We start from the raw sequence: 7,176 nt of genomic DNA, 5'->3' as shown, positions 1-7,176 counted from the left end.
GCATGTAAGCAATTCATTCCAACTTCGGCTTACCTGAAAAGCATGTTAAAACGGGTCAACTACGTCTAGTTGGTGAGTTTTAAGTTTCACGAGTACTAACAAAATCAGTATACGATTTCGTAAAGTTCATAGTATGTATGTATTTAAGTATGTGTATGATGTATCATACTAAGCCACAAGTGAAACCGAAACAAGCTAAAACGTATGGCCACCCTTGCCCATGTACTCTCGTAGGCGTTTAACAGCCACTTTTCTCCATGTATGTATTATGTCTAACACCACATAGCAGAATGTAATAAATATAAATGACAATGTGCAACTGGGTTAACACGTTCTGGCATGCCCCTCCAGCCCTGTCTGTTGGGTTTGTCAAACCGATAGTACTATCCACACGTCACCTGCACGAAGTTAATCACTTGTGTTTGTGGGGACTTTCAAGTGTTAGTACTTAGATAATTCACATCATCACAAGTTTTCAAGTATAAACGTATATGTAAACACGCTTTCCACCCCAAAAGTTCGTAAAACAATTTAGAAAGTGGGGTCATGAAACTCCCCTTAATGTTGTTCGAGCTGGTGGTACGTATCGGTAACTAGAATGTCTCGATTATAGCTTGAATCCTATAACCGGTATAGTACCGTTAATACCAGTACAATGTTTAAACTAAATTGGGCTGTATAACTAGTCTGGTTATAGCTGTTAGGCCTAGAACATGACCATAGCCTTAGATTGTGACGTTGTATACTATGAAATGTTCAAAATCAGACTTGGCTCAGCTTCACCGTTTTCCGAGCCTAGCCAAGTTGATCGTTTATGCGTTTCGGGATTAGGTAAGTTCATACAAACTTAAGTAAATATATTGATTGAATAAATGATTTGATTTATGAAAGAATTTTGAAGTTTCGGTAGCAGGTTTGATTGCAGGGTTTGTTTACGTTTTCACACGGGTTTGATTATACAAAACGCATACAATCCACTCGAATTGTCTGGAATTCTCGTAGAAAGTTCGTTTTTATCAAATTCATCCAAAAATACGATATTTGACCACTTTTGACATTTTGACATACCAGTCAGTCCGTTAAACACAAAATTGCCGGTTTCGTGAAAACAATTATAGTTTAAATCTTTGATTAATCATAACTAATTATGTAGTTATATATAAATTATGCAAATTTTTGTAAAAAGAAAAATTAAAATATGGAGAATTTTATAAAAATATTTTCAGAAATTTTATGATTAATTATCTATTTTTAAAATTTCATTTAATGTATTATAATTAAGTAATAAATAGTCCGTTTATACCAAACGACATCCGAAAAATCCGATAATTTTTCCAAGTGGTCTCAATATCATCACATAGCCCCTGTAAAATCTTCAGAGTCTAACGTTTTGGCCAAAATGCCTTTTTGCACGTTTTTTGGCTATTAAAACTCGGTTAAAACACAATTGCACAAAAAATACTTAGACATCTCCAAATCGTCCCAAAATTTTCCAGTGATCTTAACATAACATTTATTGGTTCCAAACCAATGTTCATAATTTTTCAAGAGTGTTAACTATGTTTCCCAAATAAACACCAATAAACGGTAATAAATTCGCCAAATATTCTCCGTTTATCAAAAAATTACCAAATTTGAACCGGGACTCACTCATGTGATCCCTAATGATTCTGAAAAGTTTCATAACATAAAAACAATCACGTCACAATCTAAGAACAAACAGCCCCTTAACGAGTTAACCGGTAATACCTTGTCGGTTTTCGGTAGGTTTTGATGGTTTTAACGCCTCTCGAGGTCTTGGGTCACAAACTAAGTGTATCTACATATCATATAACATCAAAACAAGCTTAAATCATCCATGAAACAGCCTTGTTAACTAGGGTTTCGGTTTTTGTTTCAAAACGAACTTTTGAACCATAAAAACGTTATATTCATGTTCTATTCCGCGTTTTTGACCACAAATCTATATGATACTGCTTTGTAGACATGTTTAACATCAAAAATTAATTTTACTTGATTTTTATGGTTTTTGAATGGTTAAACATGTTTAAAACTAATCAAGGGTTAATTTTTCATATTTAAACTTGATTAATCAAGCATGGAAATCATAAAATTAGAGTATTTACCTCTAGGCTTTTGGGTGTTTGATGACGAGGAACAGCAGAATAATGATCCAGGTTTATCCTTGTGAAAAATATCTAAACATACTAGCTTATACAAGAAGCTAGAAGCGAAGGGGTCCACCCCTTTGATTTGCGGCCGCAACATATAAAGGCACATTGGGCCTCCTTTTTGCCCAATTGTGCCTCGGTATTAATGCCACACATAAATGTCGGTCCAAAATTTAATTCGGGTTCGGTTTTTTGTGGGAAAAATAAATCGGGCGTGAGAAATAGCGCGAAAACGATTGTTTTTCAGCATATTTTTCTAAAATAAGAAAAACATACTGACTCGTTGTAAAAATCCAAAATATTTTCATGGATTGCTTAAAACATGTCATATAAGTGTTTTATAAATCTTTTTCGGCTTAACGGATGCTATAATGCTCGTTTTGATGTTAACGATTGCGTTTAAACTTACAGCGTATCAATAAATGAAACCTTTTTCGTTTAAATGGTTTTAAATGTACTGGGGCCTAAATATCAATATGTTAGCCTCTATATTATATATATAACTCGTAAATGACCCCTCAATATATATACGGGTCATAATCAGTATCGGTCGGTTACTCGTATAATCGCTATGAATTAACCGATTTATCGTTACTCGCTACGTAGTGAATAAGGTATACATCGTTTTGTCACGAATGTCACAATGGTTCCATCAACATTTGCCCTTCGAAGTGAACCACGGGTTTAAATTTTTAAGCCACAGATTCCAACCCGTATACGTGTTGACGAGATAGATCCAAGAACGGGTTGAAGGAAGATTGTGCTTAAAGTAAAACCGCCAAAGACGATGAAGCGTGTACCAGTCAAGACGCTTAATCAGCATATTTTTTTATCATTCAACCGTTGGTATTATGATAATCGTATTGGCGAGGCCGTTATTGTTTTTGGTAAAGGTTTGAAGACCGAGCTAATTAAGATTATCGACCCGGTGTGGCTCGTTAATTTAACTGAGACGGACAATGGTATGTTGTTCAAGAATAAGATATTGATAGAGCGTCGTGAAGATTATAACCGAGCTATGGGATTCCAGCGGGTCGTACGTGTATGTCGCGAGTACGGGATTCATAGCTATCGGGACTGGCAGACCAAGTGCTTCAAATAAATTAAAGACAAGGAGCTCAAGACGAGGGGGTGTCTGTTAGTGCACGGTTTTGGCGTCTCAAGTCTTTGTATTTATCATCTTTTTATTTATTATTACTATTAAAATGAAAAAGATATTTATTTTAAATAGTTAGTTCGTTAATGTAAGGCTAGTTCGTTAAGTATGTTTAACGAACTAGCCAATTTGCTTAAAGTAACACCCATTTCGTTAGGGATGTTTAACGAGTGGGCTTCTAGTTCGTTATGTATGTTCCCATTCGTCATGGAATGTTGACGAATGGGAGATAACGAATCATTGATTCGTTATGCTTGATTATCGAGTCTGTAATGTTAACTAAATGGACTCTAATTCGTTATGGGATGTGTAACGAACTAGATCCATCGTCTATATATAGAGGCTTAGTCCTCATAATTTAAGTTTTGATTCATAAAGTATCGAACCTCTATCAAAATTTTCTCTCGATCAAAGCTTCGTTTAATCTATTACTATTATACACCTAATACAACTAATACATAATATATATATATATATATACTAATTAAGAGTAATTACTAAGAACTAGATCCTACTCAAGTATTAGATCTAAGATTAATTTGTCCTAGATTAGATAATTTGAAGGTTTAACAGTTACTTATTCGTCTTTAATTCGGCATTATAATTTGTCATTGATTCATCATTGATTCGTTATCGATTCATCAGTGATCTGTCATACTGATTCGTCAGTGATTCGTTAGTGACTCATCAGTGATTCGTTAACTATTTGTTACACTTAATTCTTCCCTGGTTCATTAGGATACTGTTCCTGATTCGTCATTCAAATCCTACTTGGTCCGTTAATTTATTATTCTCAATTCGTTATCCTTACTTCACTCAGTTCGTTAAGTTCACTATTTCTAGTTCATAACTGAAGTTTCACTTTTAACCCTCAAGTTTGGATTTTTGTTAAATTTAAACTTTGTAATTACAATGGCTGGTTTTTATACGTTGGCATCTCAAAACGTACTTATGCAACAAATGTTACACCTCGATGCGGAAATTGGATCTCATTCGAAATGTCCACGACTAATGAAATTCAGTGATTTTGCCAAACGGGAACCACGTTTTCGTGCACATCCTGGTTCTGTTCATCCTAATTGTTCTCATTATCCTGATGAAGTTTATACAGTTCCGATACTTGGTAGTGAAACAACGGGTTTTACTCCAAAGGCTTTCTCTCAATTCTCATAAGAGGAAAATAAAGCGTTAGAGATTGGGACCAAAGCTTATTCAACTCTAACTATGGCTTTACCTGGTAACATATTTCTTCAAGTTGGAAGTATTAAGATATGTTCTTTATTGTTTCAACACATTAAGATGAGAAGCATGGGAAACAAAAAAGAGAGCAAGAAAGTGATATTAAAGTTTCAATTTTGAAACTTTAACTTACTAAAGGGTGAAACTGTTGAAGAGATGCTTACTCATTTCAATCACTTGATTGATGAGATGAACAAACTGAAAATGAAACCTAAAATCAATTTATTGGAAGCCTCATCCCGCTGCCTGGCCACCACCGCCATCTTTGGTTATTTGTCTTGTTTGTTCACCTAACGTTGTTCGTTGGCCCTCGGTGTCTCAACTGTTTATTTATTAACCGAGGTAAACTTATATTAGTTGTCGATTTACATTTGCATTTATTTTGTTTGGCTCGTGCTTGTATTGTTTGTAATCAAATCATGTACGGTTCATAAAAGTAATAATTACTCGTTTTTATTCCGCTGCGTTTTTGTCAATTGTTAATACGATAAATAATTACGAAAAAGTTATTAAAATCGGGTTTAATTGTTAACCCGTTGACTGATCACCACTGGAACTCAACAATGGTATCAGATCTATGGTTACAACATACGATTCGAATTCGGAAATTTAACCGATTCTACATCACAAACTTCAAGGTTGTTGAAGTTTATGATATAGATAAATATTTAGGGCAATCTTGGTTTGTTCAAAATTTTATTTATTTTATTTGACCAAAATATTGCTCGATATTTTTTTGTTGAATATGTAAATCTGGCCCGACCTTGTTTGTTTGGTTCAATGGTTTTATTTTATGGTCTTTGGCCAATTTGATGGTTCAAAATTGTAATAGATAGGGTTTAGTTTTTCATTACTTGTATTAGTGAATTTTGCAATGAAGAAGACCGAATAGAAACCGAGGACGAGCTCGTGGAGTTCTTGAAGTAAGTGGGAGTTACCAAAGGTGACGGGATGTAGCAAGAGTCCATCATTATGGTTGTTTTGTGTTGTGACCCCTTCACCCGATTGATCTTGCTAATAGGCTCTACTAAGAACAATCACTTATCTTGGCCATTCAAGATTTGTTAGTGCACAATGTCTAATGCTAGGTCTTGTAATAGTTAAACGAGCTGAACTGTTAGAATATCATGTTAAGGCCTTATAAGTTGGATAACCAACGTATAAGACTTATACGGAGTCTTATACACCAATCAAACCTATACTGACCATAGGTATTTGTATAAATAGCTTTACTTGTCATATTTTGTAATAGTTGTTTGTTATCTAGAAATCACTTGTACTGAAAATTGTTATATCAATATTAATAATTGTTACAGTGAGTTATCATGTGTTTAGTTCCTTTGCTACGTGTTTCCGTCATTTAGTATAGTATAGTAAACACAACATTATTGATCCGTAGCATATAGTATCTACACATTTATGATGACGTATTATGATCGGGCATCAGGTCTTTCAAGTGGTATCGGAGTATATGGCTCGTGGTTACTACTAAATTGAACACGTTAACTCGTTTCAATTTGAAGATTTTAAGGTCAAAGTTTATCAACAACACTTATTCTTCAATTACACACTCATCTATGGATCAATTTCAAATTCATCTCAGAGACTTGTTTGTAATCATGTGTTGATCAAATCTCTGCACGAGTAAACTCATCAATTCAATCAAATTCATCAAGATCAGATCATGTTCCTTGTCACAGAAAGTTGCAGCGTATAATTTATCTGATCACCGTATAAGTTGTGTTACCACGTATAAGATTGCTTTGACGTATAAGGTGTTTCTCCATATAAGTTGGTGTATAAGCGTATAAGGGTGTTATCCGTTTAATTGGTTTATACGTTGAAGATTGTTCACCGTATAAGTTTGTGTTTCACGTATAAGTATACTTACACGCTCCTAATACTTATAAGACGTAAAGGCTTATATGTTCAATATTTACACGCTTCATAAACATATACACAAGAGTTGCTGATTTTCTTGATTTTCGTGCAACGATGGAAGAATTGAATGCTTTCGTGACACACCCTTCGAAAATACTTCAGAATATCAATTTAGAGAAAGAAATAGGAACGTCTACTAAGCCATCGAAACTATTAAGGATGGAATATTATCCAAGTTGGGCTGATAAGTTTGAGACCTATGTGCAAGCTGTTAATTACGAGGCTTGGGAAGCGGTTGAAGTGGAATACATCATTCCACATAATGAGAATGGTACAATCTGTCGGTTATCTCAAATACCTAAGGGTGATAAAGCAAGATTTCTTATAGAGAAGAAATTGATGAATCTTTTTCAACAAGCCATTAAGTCCGAGATTTTCCAATCTGGGAAGCTTTACTTTCAAAGACAGAGGGAATCCAGATATGAGGAAGTCTAAGATTGCTTTGTTGAAGAAGGAGTTTGATATATTCAGCATGGTAAAAGGAGAATCTATGGCACAATTGATCAAGAGGTACTCTCATTTGGTGAACGAAATGAGGAGATTGGGAATTGATAAGAAAAAGTATGAGTATATTAACAAACTTGTTGATTCTCTATCTGGCAAATGGGAGACATTCATTATGAGTCAACAATCAAACCCTATTGTATATGCTATATTGACTCTAGTTCG

The sequence above is a fragment of the Bidens hawaiensis genome, unplaced genomic scaffold, assembly GCF_021521415.1.
Source record: "Bidens hawaiensis isolate Kalapana, Puna unplaced genomic scaffold, B.hawaiensis_p1.1 tig00029291_1, whole genome shotgun sequence".
Taxonomy (NCBI): domain Eukaryota; kingdom Viridiplantae; phylum Streptophyta; class Magnoliopsida; order Asterales; family Asteraceae; genus Bidens; species Bidens hawaiensis.
Note: the sequence above shows the minus strand (reverse complement) of the source record.